The following is a 22,658-nucleotide window of genomic DNA, read 5'->3' as shown; positions in this document are numbered from 1 at the left end:
AGCAGGCCCACCAGGACAGGAGCCTCTATGACAGCCACTGACCATCCTGCACCTGCTGTATCACTTACTGCCAGGAGCAGGGCTTGCGAGTCAGGTGCCACCATGACAGATGCTGATTGCCCAATACCCAGCGGAACACCTACTGCCAGGAGCAGGGCTTGTGAGAGAGGTGCCACTATGACCAGTGCTGCTCATCCTGCACCCACTGGAATATTCACTGCATGGAGCAGGCCTGCCAGGACAGTAGCCTCCTGTGCAGCTCCCACTGAGACACACTCTGCCGCCAGGAGTGGGGTTGCTGAACTAGGAGCCACCAGAACTGGAGACTCCTCTCTCTGATTCACACTCCCCCCCGGGCACCACCAAGTAAGAATCTTCCTCCGATACTTCCATAGCCGGCGTTACTTGCACCATGGGACCTTCCACCAGCGGGTGCAGCTACAAGAATAACAATTGTCTCTCTGCCAGCTCTTGAGCAACTGTATTGCAACATGTTGCAAGATATTGGTACTAAATGGATACAATGATATCTCCTATAACAGTATGTACTGTATGTAGGATAAATGGGGTGCGGTCAGGATAATGCGGGTGCTATCCTGCCCACAAATATCCAGACACCCACTTCCCGACATGGGACTAAAGATAGGTGTCGAAATCCTGACTCCTATCATTAGCCCCACAACTAAATCCTGACACCAGGCTTACCAAATGAAGGTAAGCCGGGTGTCAATGTGTGTAGTCATAGGGGGTAAGCTTTGGGGATGCCCAAAGGGACTTAGGGTTAGGCACCCTCCTGCAATGGTTAGAATAGAGAAAAAAGGGGTTAGGGATAGGCACTACTAGGGGGGTCTAGGCACCCCCCCTGAGAGGGTTAGGTTTATGGTGCAGGGATGGGGTGTTAGGTTTAGGCTCTAATGAGGGCAGGTTAAGGTTAGGCACTAGGGGGAGGGGAGGGCTACAGTACTTACATCCTGCAGTCAGGATGGGCTGCGGTTGTTGGTACAGCTGGCGACATTACATTACATACCGATTCCGGATAAACCATCTGACAAAACACTCCTTCAAGTATACTAGAATCTATGTAGATATGTTTATAGAAGGAAGGTTTTTCTGGTATTATTTTCAATAACAAGGGATGTTTTTTGAATGAACAATAACAGATCTATATAATATGTTGAATTTAACCACTTACAACAATCGCCTTTTGCTTATATTAACAAAAATTGTCAGTGAACTATATCGATTTCTATGTTTGTTTGTAATTATTGGTTGTATTTAAACATTATATTCTGAAACCTAAAAAAAATAAAAGTTAAGTTTTAATCTATTCTTACTACTGTATGATGCCTCCAACAAAGAGTCTTATTTTCTCTTCCTTATTGTTACTCACAGAATGGGTCCTGCACATGCGCAGATTTCCGATAATCGTGTATCTGCATTCAGAATTGCACTTGCCTGCACTGCTGAATTAGCCCCTTAATTTATTATTCTTAAGCCAGATTTCTCTAGTAAGTGGTTTACACAACAGAGTCTCAGTATTTGACCCTGTGATTATTTTAATTTGTAGGTTAAAATAACAGTTGTTTATATTAACATAGTGGTCTGTGCCAGGGCTGGATTAAGCCTTTGGGGGGCCCGGGGAACTTAAGATAGTGGGGCCCTCTCCCTCTTGTAAGCGATACCCCCCTGGCTTTGACAGTCGTGTGTGTGCCTCTTCCTCCCACACCTCCATGAGGTAGCAACAGAAACACAGGTACGACTCATAAATGCAGTCCAGCAGTGGGGGGCAGACTCCCGAACCTTCTCTTGGGCAGTGCGAGGAGGCTGGAGAAAAGCAGAATCGTTCACGGACAGCAGAGCCAGAGTTATGTTGGAGTGAGGCCCGGCAACTGAAACCTTGGGGCCCATTACACTAATTTTTCTTGCCCAAACCCCATCCCTCCCTATTTGGTACAGGCCGGTCGGCTTGAGTCTTTTGTTACATCAGCAACGGGGAACCTCTAAAAAAATGGATCCTCCCTGGACAGATGATAGCTTCAGACGGTATTCAATATTCATGTAGGCAATCGCATGGCCCAGAAAATGCCTGTTTAAGTAGGAATATAACCAATGTCATCATCATACAGCAGGGGTAATATGTTTTTTTTTAAGTGTTTAATGAATATTATTGTGTGACAGCCCCTTCCCTACTGTGTCTTTTCAACTGTCTCATCCCACCATGTCTCTCCTACAGCCTCAGATCCCCCATGTTTCTACATAACCTCAGATCCCCGTGTCTCTGCATAACCTCAGACACCCTCCCCCATGTGTCTATCCAGCAGCCACAGCCTCCCCTTGTCTGTTCAACAGCCATAGCCCCCCCTGTGTCTCTGCATCAGCCTTAGCCCGCCTGTGTCTCTGCATCAGCCTTAGCCCCCCTGTGTCTCTGCATCAGCCTTAGCCCCCCTGTGTCTTGGCAGCAAAAGTCACAGCTACCCCCCAATTTCCCAACAGCAGCCACCACCTTCTGTCTTTGGAGGATCATCAGCCACAAACACCTCCCTGTGTCTTTGCAGCAGCCATCTTCCCCATCTCCCCCTTCTGGAGGAGCATAAGCGACAAACAAGCACTCCCCTGTTTCTTTGCAGCAGCCACCTCCTCCCTTGTCTCTCTGCAGGAACAGCCACTGCATCCCTGTGTCCCTCCATAACCCCACACTTACCTAAGATGCTTCTTCTGCTTGCTCCTCCTCACAGCGGCTGCAGGCTCCTCACTCAGCTGGTCTTCACCCAAGCAGTAAACGGACGTCATGATGTCACGCACACTGCGGCGGAAAAAAACAACTTTATTGAGCAAGCCAGGAGATGCCAGTGACAGTGAAGAGGCTTACCTGCTGGGTTCATCCTATTACTGCAGCTTCCCGGGCCCCGCACAGACTGGCATGGGTAAGAGTGACTGGGGTCCCTTGGAATCTCGGGGTACTTGTATACACCTTTCACTGGGTCTAGTCAAAGCAGCTCTGGCTGGGGGGCCCCCTGAGAGAGGGGAGCCCGGGAGTACTCGCCCCCTATGCCCCCCCCCCTTAATCCGGCTCTGGTCTGTGCGTGCACTCACCACACCTGTATTTCAAAATCCAGCCATAGGGGAAATGTCCATTTGTAGATCAGGGAACCTGGATCCTTGTGTCTGTCTGCAGGTCTAAGGATTACAGTTTTTCTATCTCTCTCTATCTCTCTTGAATCAGCCTACAGGGCTTTAAACTGGTGGGTTGGTAATTCATAGTACCTGCACCTGTGCGCAATATGTGGTATCAGCCCTCGCTGGCTTACTTGAACTGATGCTCTGCAGAGGAGTCATCTTGAAGCCATTTGCAGGGTCTGTTTTTTCTCTTCTATGAGAGACATATATATCAGAGGGTCTATTTTACCAGTATTGAAAGCCTCTAGATCATGGTACTCAAGATCCGGCTGAAGGGTTTTCGATGCATATATTGCTGGTAATTAATGGTAGTATACTAGTGCGCCAGAGTGTGGGGTCAGTCTGAACACAGCGGCAGGTATATAAAACTTCCTGATGCATTTCTCAACCTATGATGTCTGGTCATTTCTTCAGAGGAAATAGGGATGATTTAATTAAAACATTTGTTTCCTGATATGCCATGTTGGAAGTTTAAACTACCTGGTGTTTGTGCCACCCACTACAGTCACTTAGCTTAGTCAGCCAGCTAGCTCAGTGCAAACTTTTGGCCTAAACTGGATGAAAACAATACTGTGAGCTGTGAGGTGGTCAAAATTGACTGGAATGAGTGGGAATTATTATTGTTATTAAGGTTAATAATACTCTAAGAACAACAAAGGCCTCAATTTTATGATTTTACCTTCTTTTTGAAAAAACAAAAACAAAACCTGCAAAAATGGTCCTGTGCACATCTTTAGTAAAGAGCAAAGGCCCCATTACCAAGTATCCAGACTGACTGTTTAGGACCCTAAATCCATAAATACATCTACACAATCCTCACATAACCTGTGGCTCCGATCCCTATATACAGTACTACACTGAGGGGTAGATGTATCAGGTACATTATATAATATGATAACTAAAAGCTGATTTATTGCTATGAGCTGATTCCCCACCTGTCCTCTGTAGAAGGATTCCCCTGAGCATTTACACTGTGCAGCTGCTGAAGACACAGAACTGATAGGAGAGAAAAACTGAATGAAACATACAGTATCAGCTCCTGTCCTCACACCCATGTCAGACTGCGAGTAACCTACTGTACATATATTCTGTACTTTATTATATAGGGGAAATTGTCTAGTCACAGCCTGCAGCGGCATTAACTGAATTCATCATTAAAGTGACTTCTGTTTTCCCTAAATCAGTATTGGCTAACCTTGACACTCCAGCTGTTATGGAACTACATTACCCAGCAGGCACTGCTACAGTTTTGCTATTATGGCATGCTAAAACTGTGGCAGGGCATGCTGGGATGTATAGTTCCACAACAGCTGGAGTGTCAAGGTTAGCCAACACTGCCCTAAACAATGAACTCATGATGTTTTTAGGAACCTTAACAATATAAAATGTATAGAAGTATATTCATTATCACTTCATTTCTACGAAAGCTGCTTTTGTAGAAATTACATTTTCGGGCGATATACCACACAGGTAACAGCACAGATATCTCCTGCTTACATTTCTTTCCTGATGTGGTCCACTGTCCCCATACACTAGTATCACAGATATCTCCTGCTTACCTTTCTCTCCTGATGTGGCCCACTGTCCCCATACACTAGTATCACAGATATCTCCTGCTTACCTTTCTCTCCTGATGTGGCCCACTGTCCCCATACACTAGTATCATAGATATCTCCTGCTTACCTTTCTCTCCCAATATGGCCCACTGTCCCCATACACTAGTATCACAGATATCTCCTGCTTACCTTTCTCTCCCGATGTGGCCCACAGTCCCCATACACTAGTATCACAGATATCTCCTGCTTACCTTTCTCTCCCGATGTGGCCCACAGTCCCCATACACTAGTATCACAGATATCTCCTGCTTACCTTTCTCTCCCGATGTGGCCCACAGTCCCCACACACTAGTATCACAGATATCTCCTGCTTACCTTTCTCTCCCGATGTGGCCCACAGTCCCCATACACTAGTATCACAGATATCTCCTGCTTACCTCTCTCTCCCGATGTGGCCCACAGTCCCCATACACTAGTATGGGGACCTAAATTCATCAAGCTCTGAAAATACAATATTTTGGAGCTTGACTGTGCAGTCACCATCTTCAGATAGCATTTGCTCTTACACGTGGTGCTCACGCTGCTCATTCCCTATGAGAAATATTCCGGGATTGCGAATAGGGTTCCCTCCACCAATGTCTGGCTCTTTCAGACCTTGATATTTAACATTCCCTGCTCTAATCCTGCTCTCTGTACTGACACTGACACATATTCATTTCCTATATTGTTTTACAAAGTAATCACAGATGCAGTTCTTACACCATACACATCTGATTAGGGTGAGGGTCTTTATAACGATGTATCTGTTCCATCACAGAGTGTACAGTGAATATTCCTCCTATAATTATATCTCCTCCCTTGAAATATTTGTATTCAAACACATAATCCTTCATAATAAGATTACAGCTAGGTGCTGAGCTGCAGGTGGGAACACAAAGGAGCAGGAACCAGAACAGTATCAGTAATAAGGTAGATGGATTGATGTTAGATTTATGGCACATTGCAGAGATTGTGTCCTCTCCCTGCAGACTCAGCACTGACAGCGGCATGGCATGTAATGATGTAATCAGCGTTCTTGTGAGAGATGAGACCGGGAGAGGTTTATATATGTTATGTAGTTTATTCATGTACTTAGAAAAAGAAATAGAGTTATTCTTATAAGTAAAAACAACCAGCATTCCATATTTGTAACTACTGTTTTTTCACATTACAAATATATCTGTACCATCATCAAGTTTTATTTGATATATTAGAGTTAAACATATATTTTTAAACACATTATTCCATAAACATAAAACCTTACAGTTTCACATGTCCCATTAAGGCTTCTTACACATGATCTGAAGTTTCACAAAACCTATTGAATTTATGCCACTCAAACTTTAAAAAGCAATGAAATTACAATCATTAAGGCTGACACCTTAATGGATGTGTTCCTGGTGTAATACAGATATGGTATGTCATGACATCATGTGGTTAACAACAGATTCAGAACTCTCACAGAGTGAGATTGCTGTCACTCACAAAATGGTGGAGCTGCTAATTCACAGAATTGTGTGCTCATTGGAATACACACATACAGTCTATGCAACTGAGGTCTCAGCAGATCATGTAGCTGTGCAAATGGGATGAGAGCATGGTGGATGGGGCGAGAAGACAGAGCGGTGTGGATGGAGCAGACAGAAAGGTGAGGAGAGGGGAAGATTAAGCAGTACAGATTGAGGTGAGCCAAAATGATGCAGATGGGTTGAAAACATTGGTGCACATGGGGGGACAGAGAGGTATGGTTTGGGGGAACAGAGCAACATGAATAAGGAATAAAGATAGACATGGATGCAGGAAGATAGAGCAGTGCATATGGGTAAAGACAGATTGGTGTGGATGAGGAATCCAGGCTAGCACAATGGGAGAATACACAACAATAGGGATTGGGGAAAACAGATTGGTGCAGATGGGTGGGAAGACAGAGTGGTGCTGTTGGGAGGGGAAATACAGAGTGGCACGGTTGGGGGGACAGAGTGGTGCAGACTAAGGAAAAAAGAGTGGCAGAAATAAGGGGAAGAAAGAGTGACATGGCTTGGGGCAAGACAGTGGTGCAGATGGAAGGAAACACATTGGCACAGATACAGGAAGACAGGATGGTGTGGGGAAAGACATATTGGTGTAGATTAGGGTATGCCAACTAGCACAGTTGGGACAACACACAGCTGTAGGGATTGGGAAAGTTATAGCAGCATGGAGGTGAAGTTAGTGTACATGTGTAGACAGAGTTTGATAGATTTAGCAATTAGGAAGCTGAATGTGTATAATGAGTGAGATGGATGTATTGAGAGAGAAGGATGTTGGAACCCAGTGGGATTATTCTGGTAACAGAATGGGAAGATTGTGGGCACTGAGTGGAATGTGTGAGCCATATAACTGCTCAGACCTCAGTTGCATAGACTGCATGTGTGCATTCCAATGAGCACACTGTTCTGTGAATTAGCAGCTCCACCATTTTGTGAGTGAAAGCAAGGTGTAAGGTAGAATCAGAGAGACCAGGAGTTTGCTACTATTTCAGGGAGTCTCCCTGACAATGAGGGAGGGTTGGCAAGTATGCACTTAACTGCACAGGGTGGCCACTACACACAACACTGAAACCTGCATAGGGAGAGGATATGCCAGTCCTCACCTGCTCTGTTATGTGCACCCTCTGCATGACTATGAGAACCATGAGTGCTGCCGTCATAGACAGAAATCTTCCCTCTGCACTGTGGGGGCAAGGTATAATGACAAGCAGCCAATAGCACTGCACAACACACTACTGAACATGGCTTGGCTGGCCTGGCACCTTAGGTGCAGGAGGTGGCCAAGGCCCCATAGCAGATAGCAAGATGGCACTGCAGATGGCTGCCTCTGTTATGCTCTCCTTATGTTGCCTGTTTCATATGATCTCAGAGCTGCTGCTTAAGTACACCAAGGATGAGCTTATGGGGCTTAGTGATCTTATCTTAGCCTAGTCATTTCTTGCCCGGCCGGAGGTTTTGGAGGTGGTGGCAGGAGGTGCAGCTGCTTTTTGTGGGTCCGGAGGTGCTGAGGCTGCCTGGAGTGTGTTTGGAGGTGGGGAAGCTCCATGGAGGATTAGAGGCGCCTGAAGTGTTGAGCTAGATCAGCTCTCAGTGGGGCTGGCAGGGGGAGCTGGAGGACTGAGCCAAGGTGGAGCTGGTGCCAGTGCTGGTGCTGCCAGGGACAGGCGGTGTGGAGAGGGACACTGCTGCTATTTCTAGTAGGTTGGTGTGGCCAGGACATGTGGGGGCTTCTAGCATAGCCCAAAGGAAGCAGAGGCATGCTGGAACCTCGGTAATTTGAAGGAGGCAAGGGCGTCGGTCTGCACCCCCACAGTGGTTCTGGACAATGTCCATTCCCTGTGTTACAAAATGGATGAATTGCTGCTGCTCCGTGGCAGGGGGGCAATTTCTGCGTCAGCTGTGCTATGTTTTACAGACACTTGGCTCTGTAGAGCATGTTTCTGAGAATTCATTGCAGCTGCTGGGATATGGGCTTTACAGAGGAGACCTGGAAAAAGAACTCTCTAGAAAAAATGGAGGGGGGATTTTCTTTCTATATTAATGAAGGCTGGTGTATGGATGTCACTGTATTATGTAGGTCATGCAGTCCTCAATTGGAGTCCTTTTTTATTAACTGCAAACCTTTTTATTCACTGAGGGAGTTTGCCTCATTTATTTTGGTTGGGGTATAAATCCCCCCACAGACTTTTGTTAATGAGGCTTTACAAAATCTAGCTGCCTCTATAATGGACATGGAAAAAAAGTATCCAGACTTGCTGCTTATGATATTAGGTGATTTTACTAGAGCAAATCTCAGTCGGGTATTACCAAGGTATAAGCAGCATATTAAGTGTCCAATGAGGGATGCTAATGTATTGTATCATTGTTATACCATCTTGAAGGAGGCAGATCATTCAGTACCCTGGGCAGCACTGGACCTCTCGGATCACTGTTTAGTCCAGTTGCTTCCAGCCTTTAAGCAGAGAGTAAGATCTGCAAAGCCTTTGGTAAAGACAGTAAGGAAATGGACTAACAAGGCAAAATTGGATCTCCAGGCATGTTTTGATGTGCAATTTTACTGGAATATTTTCTGCTGTTGACATTAATGAATTTGCTGATACTGTATCATCATAATGTAACATATACAGTATATATATTATTGCTTGTATAGGTGTTAGTTTAACAAAAAATGGCAGCTGCTCAATCAGGGCTGGGCTGGATATTCTTTGGGATGCCCTGTGCCCCGGACATGAACCCCTTAGTGTTAGGGACTGCTAGTGACAGTGAAGCCATGACGTGGCCTAGCAGCTTCCCATGTATTTGCAAATACATGCAACTAATATCTCTGAACTTCTATTACCATATAGTCTTCATATATTGTTGCAGGTATAATTCAGTCTTGCTGAGGAACAATAGGGGGTTAAACCCCCCTTTTTCTCATATGTGTTAATTTAAGTCAGATATAGGGGATACTGCTGTATATTTGTAAATATGTAAATGCATTTAAGTGTACACTTTATAACTGGACTCTGTGTGGATGCAAGCCAAGCCAGTAATGGTGCCCTGGATTGTGTTGGAGGAGAGGTGATAAAAGGGGAGAGTGAGGAGACAGTTGGAGGACCATTAAACTGCCAAAAAAGGAGATGGAGAGCAGAGCAGCAGGGTGAAGAAGTGCTAAGGATTGGCGGCTATGATAGCATAACTTTGAGTGGCTCTGGAAAGAGATACACTGGGTGTGACAGCTTCACAAACAGCAGCATTGGAAAGGAGATTGGCGGCTGTCAGTACAGGGGTGTATCCGGAGTGTTGATTGTGCAGTGATATGGAGCCAAGAGTGAGGCCCAGCTGTCAGGTGTAAAAGTGTCCTGCCAAGCCTCTCCCAGGAGGTATGACGGACCAGGTGGTGCATCAGGGTAAGCAGCCCTAACAGGCATCTGACAGTGCCCTAATCCCATTACAGCTGAAAGGAGAAGGAAAAATTGTAAGAGGCAGAGACAGATAACCCCTGCCCAGGTACTAAATTACAGGCAACCAGAGAGTCTTCATAGGACCAATGTATCTGACCATCATGTCATATTCTTACCTAGCAGCCTGTATTAAAGTTTCTGAAATAAGAGAGGGAGGCCAGGCTACCAGCATATCTATATACAATGATACAGTCATCCTCACAGTAATAACTGACTGTAAGCAGAAGAGACCAAATGAACATTGAGTTTCTATAGGACAAATGGCCTGATTCAGAGCAGCTCGCTAGATGCAATCGCTCGCACGATGTGTATGCAAATTGCATTGTGAGTCCTAACACAGCAATTCATTAACACACCCAGTATTTCTTAGAGAGAGATCACATAGTGTATAATGCAGACACCCACCAGCCTTTTTTAAGATGCCCACTTGTGCACGTCATGTCCAGGAAGTCAATGCAACCATCGTCAAATCGGGTAACATCGGATGCTATCACAGTGCTTGAGGTTGACCATACACTGCCGCAAGCACTGCGAGCACTTCAGTGTAAAAACAAGCCAGGTGATGTGAACTATGATGCTGTCTTATAATTATGCACACATCTAACACGTCACTGAGATGTTCAGCAATGCCTGTGTTTGCACCTCTACTACCCATTTTTAATGGCCAGCCCCTGTTACCACCTACAAATGGCTTCCCCTGTCACTCACTCTGCTGGGCTGTCTATGTGCAGCAAGCAAAGGCATTGTGAACTTTTGCTAAGGTATGTGCACTCGCACTGCATACAATCGACAGCAGCAAGAGTATTCAACTTAGCTAGCAGGTCTGAATCAGGCCCACTGTCATCACAGTGGGGCTAATTAAACTGTTTTTCAATTTTTTGTAAAAGACTATTACATTGTATGAAGGCTGGGAAGATAGCTGTAACACTGCAATTTGCTGAAAGACTATTACATTGTATAAAGGCTGGGAAGACAGCTGTAACACTGCAATTTGTTGAAGGAATATTACATTGTATAAAGGCTTGGAAAATAGCTGTAACACTGCAATTTGCTGAAAGACTATTACATTGTATAAAGGCTGGGAAAATAGCTGTAACACGCAATTTGCTGAATGACTATTACATTGTATGAAGCCTGGGAAGAAACTGTGACACTGCAATTTTCTTAAGGACTATTACATTGTATAAAGGCTGGGAAGATAGCTGTAACACTGCAATTTGCTGAAGGAATATTACATTGTATAAAAGCTGGGAAAATAGCTATAACACTGCAATTTACTGAAAGACTATTACATTGTATAAAGGCTGGGAAGATAGCTGTAACACTGCAATTTGCTGAAGGACTATTGCATTGTATAAAGGCTGGGAAGATAGCTTTAACACTGCAATTTACTGAAAGACTATTACATTGTATAAAAGCTGGGAAGATAGCTGTAACACTGCAATTTGCTTAAGGACTATTACATTGTATAAAGGCTGGGAAGATAGCTGTAACACTGCAATTTGCTGAAGGACTTCTACATTGTATACATGCAGGAAAGATAGCTATAACTGCAATTTGCTGAAAAACTGTTACATTGTATAAAGGCTGGGAAGATAGCTATAACATTGCAATTTGCTGAAAAACTGTTACATTGTATAAAGGCTGGGAAGATAGCTATAACACTGCAATTTGCTGAGGGACTATTACATTGTATAAAGGCTGGGAAGATCGCTATAAACTGCAATTTGCTAAAGGACTATTACATTGTATAATGGCTGGGAAGATAGCTGTAACACTGCAATTTGCTGAAAGACTATTACATTGTTTAAAGTCTGGGAAGATAGCTGTAACACTGCAATTTGCTAAAAGACTATTACATTGTATAAAGGCTGGGAAGACAGCTGTAACACTGCAATTTTCTAAAAGACTATTACATTGTACAAAGGCTGAGAAGAAATCTGGAACACTGCAATTTGCTGAAAGACTATTACATTGTATAAAGGCTGGGAAGATAGCTGTAACACTGAAATTTGCAGAAGGACTATGACATTGTATAAATGCAGGGAAGATAGCTATAACACTGCAATTTGGTGAAAAACTGTTACATTGTCTAAAGGCTGGGAAGATGGCTACAAAACTGCATTTTGCTGAAAGACTTTTACATTGTATAAAGGCTGGGAAGATAGTTGTAACTTCAATTTGCTAAAGGACTATTACATTGTATAAAGGCTGGGTAGATAGCTGTAACACTGCAATTTGCTGAAAGACTATTACATTGTATAAAGCCTGGGAAGACAGCTGTAACCCTGGAATTTGCTGAAGGACTATTACATTGTATAAAGGCTGGGAAAATAGCTGTAACACTGCAATTTGCTGAAAGACTATTACATTGTATAAAGGCTGGGAAAATAGCTGTAACACTGCAATTTGCTGAAAGACTATTACATTGTATAAAGGCTGGGAAGACAGCTGTAACACTGCAATTTGCTGAAAGACTATTACATTGTATGAAGCCTGGGAAGAAACTGTGACACTGCAATTTTCTTAAGGACTATTACATTGTATAAAGGCTGGGAAGATAGCTGTAACACTGCAATTTGCTGAAAGACTATTACATTGTATAAAGGCTGGGAAAATAGCTGTAACACGCAATTTGCTGAAAGACTATTACATTGTATAAAAGCTGGGAAGATAGCTGTAACACTGCAATTTGCTTAAGGACTATTACATTGTATAAAGGCTGGGAAGATAGCTGTAACACTGCAATTTGCTGAAGGACTATTACATTGTATACATGCAGGAAAGATAGCTATAACACTGCAATTTGCTGAAAAACTGTTACATTGTATAAAGGCTGGGAAGATAGCTATAACATTGCAATTTGCTGAAAAACTGTTACATTGTATAAAGGCTGGGAAGATAGCTATAACACTGCAATTTGCTGAGGGACTATTACATTGTATAAAGACTGGGAAGATCGCTATAAACTGCAATTTGCTAAAGGACTATTACATTGTATAATGGCTGGGAAGATAGCTGTAACACTGCAATTTGCTGAAAGACTATTACATTGTATAAAGGCTGGGAAGATAGCTATAACACTGCAATTTGCTGAGGGACTATTACATTGTATAAAGGCTGGGAAGACAGCTATAACACTGCAATTTTCTAAAAGACTATTACATTGTACAAAGGCTGGGAAGAAATCTGGAACACTGCAATTTGCTGAAAGACTATTACATTGTATAAAGGCTGGGAAGATAGCTGTAACACTGAAATTTGCAGAAGGACTATGACATTGTATAAATGCAGGGAAGATAGCTATAACACTGCAATTTGGTGAAAAACTGTTACATTGTCTAAAGGCTGGGAAGATGGCTATAAAACTGCATTTTGCTGAAAGACTTTTACATTGTATAAAGGCTTGGAAGATCACTGTAAACTGCAATTTGCTGAAGGACTATTACATTGTATAAAGCCTGGGAAGACAGCTGTAACCCTGGAATTTGCTGAAGGACTATTACATTGTATAAAGGCTGGGAAAATAGCTGTAACACTGCAATTTGCTGAAAGACTATTACATTGTATAAAGGCTGGGAAAATAGCTGTAACACTGCAATTTGCTGAAAGACTATTACATTGTATAAAGGCTGGGAAGACAGCTGTAACACGCAATTTGCTGAAAGACTATTACATTGTATGAAGACTGGGAAGAAACTGTGACACTGCAATTTTCTTAAGGACTATTACATTGTATAAAGGCTGGGAAGATAGCTGTAAAACTGCAATTTTCTGAAAGACTATTACATTGTATAAAGGCTGGGAAAAAAGCTGTAACACTGCAATTTGCTGAAAGACTATTACATTGTATAAAGGCTGGGAAAATAGCTGTAACACTGCAATTTGCTGAAAGACTATTACATTGTATAAAGGCTGGGAAAATAGCTGTAACACTGCAATTTGCTGAAAGACTATTACATTGTATAAAGGCTGGGAAGTTAGCTGTAACACTGCAATTTGCTGAAAGACTATTACATTGTATAAAGGCTGGGAAAATAGCTGTAACACTGCAATTTGCTGAAAGACTATTACATTGTATAAAGGCTGGGAAGATAGCTGTAACACTGTAATTTGCTGAAGGACTATTACATTGTATACATGCAGGAAAGATAGCTATAACACTGCAATTTGCTGAAAAACTGTTACATTGTATAAAGGCTGGGAAGATAGCTATAACATTGCAATTTGCTGAAAAACTGTTACATTGTATAAAGGCTGGGAAGATAGCTATAACACTGCAATTTGCTGAGGGACTATTACATTGTATAAAGACTGGGAAGTTCGCTATAAACTGCAATTTGCTAAAGGACTAAACATTGTATAATGGCTGGGAAGATAGCTGTAACACTGCAATTTGCTGAAAGACTATTACATTGTTTAAAGTCTGGGAAGATAGCTGTAACACTGCAATTTGCTAAAAGACTATTACATTGTATAAAGGCTGGGAAGACAGCTATAACACTGCAATTTTCTAAAAGACTATTACATTGTACAAAGGCTGAGAAGAAATCTGGAACACTGCAATTTGCTGAAAGACTATTACATTGTATAAAGGCTGGGAAGATAGCTGTAACACTGAAATTTGCAGAAGGACTATGACATTGTATAAATGCAGGGAAGATAGCTATAACACTGCAATTTGGTGAAAAACTGTTACATTGTCTAAAGGCTGGGAAGATGGCTATAAAACTGCATTTTGCTGAATTACTTTTACATTGTATAAAGGCTTGGAAGATTACTATAAACTGCAATTTGCTGAAGGACTATTACATTGTATAAAGGCTGGGAAGATAGCTGTAACTTCAATTTGCTAAAGGACTATTACATTGTATAAAGGCTGGGTAGATAGCTGTAACACTGCAATTTGCTGAAAGACTATTACATTGTATAAAGCCTGGGAAGACAGCTGTAACCCTGGAATTTGCTGAAGGACTATTACATTGTATAAAGGCTGGGAAGACATCTGTAACACTGCAATTTGCTGAAAGACTATTACATTGTATGAAGCCTGGGAAGAAACTGTGACACTGCAATTTTCTTAAGGACTATTACATTGTATAAAGGCTGGGAAGATAGCTGTAACACTGCAATTTGCTGAAAGACTATTACATTGTATAAAGGCTGGGAAAATAGCTGTGACACGCAATTTGCTGAAAGACTATTACATTGTATAAAAGCTGGGAAGATAGCTGTAACACTGCAATTTGCTTAAGGACTATTACATTGTATAAAGGCTGGGAAGATAGCTGTAACACTGCAATTTGCTGAAGGACTATTACATTGTATACATGCAGGAAAGATAGCTATAACACTGCAATTTGCTGAAAAACTGTTACATTGTATAAAGGCTGGGAAGATAGCTATAACATTGCAATTTGCTGAAAAACTGTTACATTGTATAAAGGCTGGGAAGATAGCTATAACACTGCAATTTGCTGAGGGACTATTACATTGTATAATGGCTGGGAAGATAGCTGTAACACTGCAATTTGCTAAAAGACTATTACATTGTATAAAGGCTGGGAAGACAGCTATAACACTGCAATTTTCTAAAAGACTATTACATTGTACAAAGGCTGAGAAGAAATCTGGAACACTGCAATTTGCTGAAAGACTATTACATTGTATAAAGGCTGGGAAGATAGCTATAACACTGCAATTTGCTAAAAGACTATTACATTGTACAAAGGCTGGGAAGAAATCTGGAACACTGCAATTTGCTGAAAGACTATTACATTGTATAAAGGCTGGGAAGATAGCTGTAACACTGAAATTTGCAGAAGGACTATGACATTGTATAAATGCAGGGAAGATAGCTATAACACTGCAATTTGGTGAAAAACTGTTACATTGTCTAAAGGCTGGGAAGATGGCTATAAAACTGCATTTTGCTGAAAGACTTTTACATTGTATAAAGGCTTGGAAGATCACTGTAAACTGCAATTTGCTGAAGGACTATTACATTGTATAAAGGCTGGGAAGATAGCTGTAATTTCAATTTGCTAAAGGACTATTACATTGTATAAAGGCTGGGAAGATAGCTGTAACTTCAATTTGCTAAAGGACTATTACATTGTATAAAGGCTGGGAAGATAGCTGTAACACTGCAATTTGCTGAAAGACTATTACATTGTATAAAGCCTGGGAAGACAGCTGTAACCCTGGAATTTGCTGAATGACTATTACATTGTATAAAGGCTGGGAAAATAGCTGTAACACTGCAATTTGCTGAAAGACTATTACATTGTATAAAGGCTGGGAAAATAGCTGTAACACTGCAATTTGCTGAAAGACTATTACATTGTATAAAGGCTGGGAAGACAGCTGTAACACTGCAATTTGCTGAAAGACTATTACATTGTATGAAGCCTGGGAAGAAACTGTGACACTGCAATTTTCTTAAGGACTATTACATTGTATAAAGGCTGGGAAGATAGCTGTAACACTGCAATTTGCTGAAAGACTATTACATTGTATAAAGGCTGGGAAAATAGCTGTAACACGCAATTTGCTGAAAGACAATTACATTGTATAAAAGCTGGGAAGATAGCTGTAACACTGCAATTTGCTTAAGGACTATTACATTGTATAAAGGCTGGGAAGATAGCTATAACACTGCAATTTGCTGAAAAACTGTTACATTGTCTAAAGGCTGGGAAGATGGCTATAACATTGCAATTTGCTGAAAAACTGTTACATTGTATAAAGGCTGGGAAGATAGCTATAACACTGCAATTTGTTGAAGGAATATTACATTGTATAAAGACTGGGAAGATTGCTATAAACTGCAATTTGCTAAAGGACTATTACATTGTATAATGGCTGGGAAGATAGCTGTAACACTGCAATTTGCTGAAAGACTATTACATTGTATAAAGGCTGGGAAGATAGCTATAACACTGCAATTTGCTGAGGGACTATTACATTGTATAAAGGCTGGGAAGACAGCTATAACACTGCAATTTTCTAAAAGACTATTACATTGTACAAAGGCTGGGAAGAAATCTGGAACACTGCAATTTGCTGAAAGACTATTACATTGTATAAAGGCTGGGAAGATAGCTGTAACACTGAAATTTGCAGAAGGACTATGACATTGTATAAATGCAGGGAAGATAGCTATAACACTGCAATTTGGTGAAAAACTGTTACATTGTCTAAAGGCTGGGAAGATGGCTATAAAACTGCATTTTGCTGAAAGACTTTTACATTGTATAAAGGCTTGGAAGATCACTGTAAACTGCAATTTGCTGAAGGACTATTACATTGTATAAAGCCTGGGAAGACAGCTGTAACCCTGGAATTTGCTGAAGGACTATTACATTGTATAAAGGCTGGGAAAATAGCTGTAACACTGCAATTTGCTGAAAGACTATTACATTGTATAAAGGCTGGGAAAATAGCTGTAACACTGCAATTTGCTGAAAGACTATTACATTGTATAAAGGCTGGGAAGACAGCTGTAACACGCAATTTGCTGAAAGACTATTACATTGTATGAAGACTGGGAAGAAACTGTGACACTGCAATTTTCTTAAGGACTATTACATTGTATAAAGGCTGGGAAGATAGCTGTAAAACTGCAATTTTCTGAAAGACTATTACATTGTATAAAGGCTGGGAAAAAAGCTGTAACACTGCAATTTGCTGAAAGACTATTACATTGTATAAAGGCTGGGAAAATAGCTGTAATACTGCAATTTGCTGAAAGACTATTACATTGTATAAAGGCTGGGAAGTTAGCTGTAACACTGCAATTTGCTGAAAGACTATTACATTGTATAAAGGCTGGGAAGATAGCTGTAACACTGCAATTTGCTGAAGGACTATTACATTGTATACATGCAGGAAAGATAGCTATAACACTGCAATTTGCTGAAAAACTGTTACATTGTATAAAGGCTGGGAAGATAGCTATAACATTGCAATTTGCTGAAAAACTGTTACATTGTATAAAGGCTGGGAAGATAGCTATAACACTGCAATTTGCTGAGGGACTATTACATTGTATAAAGACTGGGAAGTTCGCTATAAACTGCAATTTGCTAAAGGACTAAACATTGTATAATGGCTGGGAAGATAGCTGTAACACTGCAATTTGCTGAAAGACTATTACATTGTTTAAAGTCTGGGAAGATAGCTGTAACACTGCAATTTGCTAAAAGACTATTACATTGTATAAAGGCTGTTAAGACAGCTATAACACTGCAATTTTCTAAAAGACTATTACATTGTACAAAGGCTGAGAAGAAATCTGGAACACTGCAATTTGCTGAAAGACTATTACATTGTATAAAGGCTGGGAAGATAGCTGTAACACTGAAATTTGCAGAAGGACTATGACATTGTATAAATGCAGGGAAGATAGCTATAACACTGCAATTTGGTGAAAAACTGTTACATTGTCTAAAGGCTGGGAAGATGGCTATAAAACTGCATTTTGCTGAAAGACTTTTACATTGTATAAAGGCTTGGAAGATTACTATAAACTGCAATTTGCTGAAGGACTATTACATTGTATAAAGGCTGGGAAGATAGCTGTAACTTCAATTTGCTAAAGGACTATTACATTGTATAAAGGCTGGGTAGATAGCTGTAACACTGCAATTTGCTGAAAGACTATTACATTGTATAAAGCCTGGGAAGACAGCTGTAACCCTGGAATTTGCTGAAGGACTATTACATTGTATAAAGGCTGGGAAGACATCTGTAACACTGCAATTTGCTGAAAGACTATTACATTGTATGAAGCCTGGGAAGAAACTGTGACACTGCAATTTTCTTAAGGACTATTACATTGTATAAAGGCTGGGAAGATAGCTGTAACACTGCAATTTGCTGAAAGACTATTACATTGTATAAAGGCTGGGAAAATAGCTGTGACACGCAATTTGCTGAAAGACTATTACATTGTATAAAAGCTGGGAAGATAGCTGTAACACTGCAATTTGCTTAAGGACTATTACATTGTATAAAGGCTGGGAAGATAGCTGTAACACTGCAATTTGCTGAAGGACTATTACATTGTATACATGCAGGAAAGATAGCTATAACACTGCAATTTGCTGAAAAACTGTTACATTGTATAAAGGCTGGGAAGATAGCTATAACATTGCAATTTGCTGAAAAACTGTTACATTGTATAAAGGCTGGGAAGATAGCTATAACACTGCAATTTGCTGAGGGACTATTACATTGTATAATGGCTGGGAAGATAGCTGTAACACTGCAATTTGCTGAAAGACTATTACATTGTTTAAAGTCTGGGAAGATAGCTGTAACACTGCAATTTGCTAAAAGACTATTACATTGTATAAAGGCTGGGAAGACAGCTATAACACTGCAATTTTCTAAAAGACTATTACATTGTACAAAGGCTGAGAAGAAATCTGGAACACTGCAATTTGCTGAAAGACTATTACATTGTATAAAGGCTGGGAAGATAGCTATAACACTGCAATTTGCTAAAAGACTATTACATTGTACAAAGGCTGGGAAGAAATCTGGAACACTGCAATTTGCTGAAAGACTATTACATTGTATAAAGGCTGGGAAGATAGCTGTAACACTGAAATTTGCAGAAGGACTATGACATTGTATAAATGCAGGGAAGATAGCTATAACACTGCAATTTGGTGAAAAACTGTTACATTGTCTAAAGGCTGGGAAGATGGCTATAAAACTGCATTTTGCTGAAAGACTTTTACATTGTATAAAGGCTGGGAAGATAGCTGTAATTTCAATTTGCTAAAGGACTATTACATTGTATAAAGGCTGGGTAGATAGCTATAACCCTGGAATTTGCTGAAGGACTATTACATTGTATAAAGGCTGGGAAAATAGCTGTAACACTGCAATTTGCTGAAAGACTATTACATTGTATAAAGCCTGGGAAGACAGCTGTAACCCTGGAATTTGCTGAATGACTATTACATTGTATAAAGGCTGGGAAAATAGCTGTAACACTGCAATTTGCTGAAAGACTATTACATTGTATAAAGGCTGGGAAAATAGCTGTAACACTGCAATTTGCTGAAAGACTATTACATTGTATAAAGGCTGGGAAGACAGCTGTAACACTGCAATTTGCTGAAAGACTATTACATTGTATGAAGCCTGGGAAGAAACTGTGACACTGCAATTTTCTTAAGGACTATTACATTGTATAAAGGCTGGGAAGATAGCTGTAACACTGCAATTTGCTGAAAGACTATTACATTGTATAAAGGCTGGGAAAATAGCTGTAACACGCAATTTGCTGAAAGACAATTACATTGTATAAAAGCTGGGAAGATAGCTGTAACACTGCAATTTGCTTAAGGACTATTACATTGTATAAAGGCTGGGAAGATAGCTATAACACTGCAATTTGCTGAAAAACTGTTACATTGTCTAAAGGCTGGGAAGATGGCTATAACATTGCAATTTGCTGAAAAACTGTTACATTGTATAAAGGCTGGGAAGATAGCTATAACACTGCAATTTGCTGAGGGACTATTACATTGTATAAAGACTGGGAAGATCGCTATAAACTGCAATTTGCTAAAGGACTATTACATTGTATAATGGCTGGGAAGATAGCTGTAACACTGCAATTTGCTGAAAGACTATTACATTGTATAAAGGCTGGGAAGATAGCTATAACACTGCAATTTGCTGAGGGACTATTACATTGTATAAAGGCTGGGAAGACAGCTATAACACTGCAATTTTCTAAAAGACTATTACATTGTACAAAGGCTGGGAAGAAATCTGGAACACTGCAATTTGCTGAAAGACTATTACATTGTATAAAGGCTGGGAAGATAGCTGTAACACTGAAATTTGCAGAAGGACTATGACATTGTATAAATGCAGGGAAGATAGCTATAACACTGCAATTTGGTGAAAAACTGTTACATTGTCTAAAGGCTGGGAAGATGGCTATAAAACTGCATTTTGCTGAAAGACTTTTACATTGTATAAAGGCTTGGAAGATCACTGTAAACTGCAATTTGCTGAAGGACTATTACATTGTATAAAGCCTGGGAAGACAGCTGTAACCCTGGAATTTGCTGAAGGACTATTACATTGTATAAAGGCTGGGAAAATAGCTGTAACACTGCAATTTGCTGAAAGACTATTACATTGTATAAAGGCTGGGAAAATAGCTGTAACACTGCAATTTGCTGAAAGACTATTACATTGTATAAAGGCTGGGAAGACAGCTGTAACACGCAATTTGCTGAAAGACTATTACATTGTATGAAGACTGGGAAGAAACTGTGACACTGCAATTTTCTTAAGGACTATTACATTGTATAAAGGCTGGGAAGATAGCTGTAAAACTGCAATTTTCTGAAAGACTATTACATTGTATAAAGGCTGGGAAAAAAGCTGTAACACTGCAATTTGCTGAAAGACTATTACATTGTATAAAGGCTGGGAAAATAGCTGTAACACTGCAATTTGCTGAAAGACTATTACATTGTATAAAGGCTGGGAAAATAGCTGTAACACTGCAATTTGCTGAAAGACTATTACATTGTATAAAGGCTGGGAAGTTAGCTGTAACACTGCAATTTGCTGAAAGACTATTACATTGTATAAAGGCTGGGAAAATAGCTGTAACACTGTAATTTGCTGAAAGACTATTACATTGTATAAAGGCTGGGAAGATAGCTGTAACACTGCAATTTGCTGAAGGACTATTACATTGTATACATGCAGGAAAGATAGCTATAACACTGCAATTTGCTGAAAAACTGTTACATTGTATAAAGGCTGGGAAGATAGCTATAACATTGCAATTTGCTGAAAAACTGTTACATTGTATAAAGGCTGGGAAGATAGCTATAACACTGCAATTTGCTGAGGGACTATTACATTGTATAAAGACTGGGAAGTTCGCTATAAACTGCAATTTGCTAAAGGACTAAACATTGTATAATGGCTGGGAAGATAGCTGTAACACTGCAATTTGCTGAAAGACTATTACATTGTTTAAAGTCTGGGAAGATAGCTGTAACACTGCAATTTGCTAAAAGACTATTACATTGTATAAAGGCTGGGAAGACAGCTATAACACTACAATTTTCTAAAAGACTATTACATTGTACAAAGGCTGAGAAGAAATCTGGAACACTGCAATTTGCTGAAAGACTATTACATTGTATAAAGGCTGGGAAGATAGCTGTAACACTGAAATTTGCAGAAGGACTATGACATTGTATAAATGCAGGGAAGATAGCTATAACACTGCAATTTGGTGAAAAACTGTTACATTGTCTAAAGGCTGGGAAGATGGCTATAAAACTGCATTTTGCTGAAAGACTTTTACATTGTATAAAGGCTTGGAAGATTACTATAAACTGCAATTTGCTGAAGGACTATTACATTGTATAAAGGCTGGGAAGATAGCTGTAACTTCAATTTGCTAAAGGACTATTACATTGTATAAAGGCTGGGTAGATAGCTGTAACACTGCAATTTGCTGAAAGACTATTACATTGTATAAAGCCTGGGAAGACAGCTGTAACCCTGGAATTTGCTGAAGGACTATTACATTGTATAAAGGCTGGGAAGATATCTGTAACACTGCAATTTGCTGAAAGACTATTACATTGTATGAAGCCTGGGAAGAAACTGTGACACTGCAATTTTCTTAAGGACTATTACATTGTATAAAGGCTGGGAAGATAGCTGTAACACTGCAATTTGCTGAAAGACTATTACATTGTATAAAGGCTGGGAAAATAGCTGTGACACGCAATTTGCTGAAAGACTATTACATTGTATAAAAGCTGGGAAGATAGCTGTAACACTGCAATTTGCTTAAGGACTATTACATTGTATAAAGGCTGGGAAGATAGCTGTAACACTGCAATTTG

Source organism: Taudactylus pleione, unplaced genomic scaffold (genome assembly GCF_031769625.1).
Source record: "Taudactylus pleione unplaced genomic scaffold, aTauple2 ptg000319l, whole genome shotgun sequence".
In the NCBI taxonomy this organism is placed as follows: domain Eukaryota; kingdom Metazoa; phylum Chordata; class Amphibia; order Anura; family Myobatrachidae; genus Taudactylus; species Taudactylus pleione.
This window is presented reverse-complemented; position numbering follows the sequence as displayed.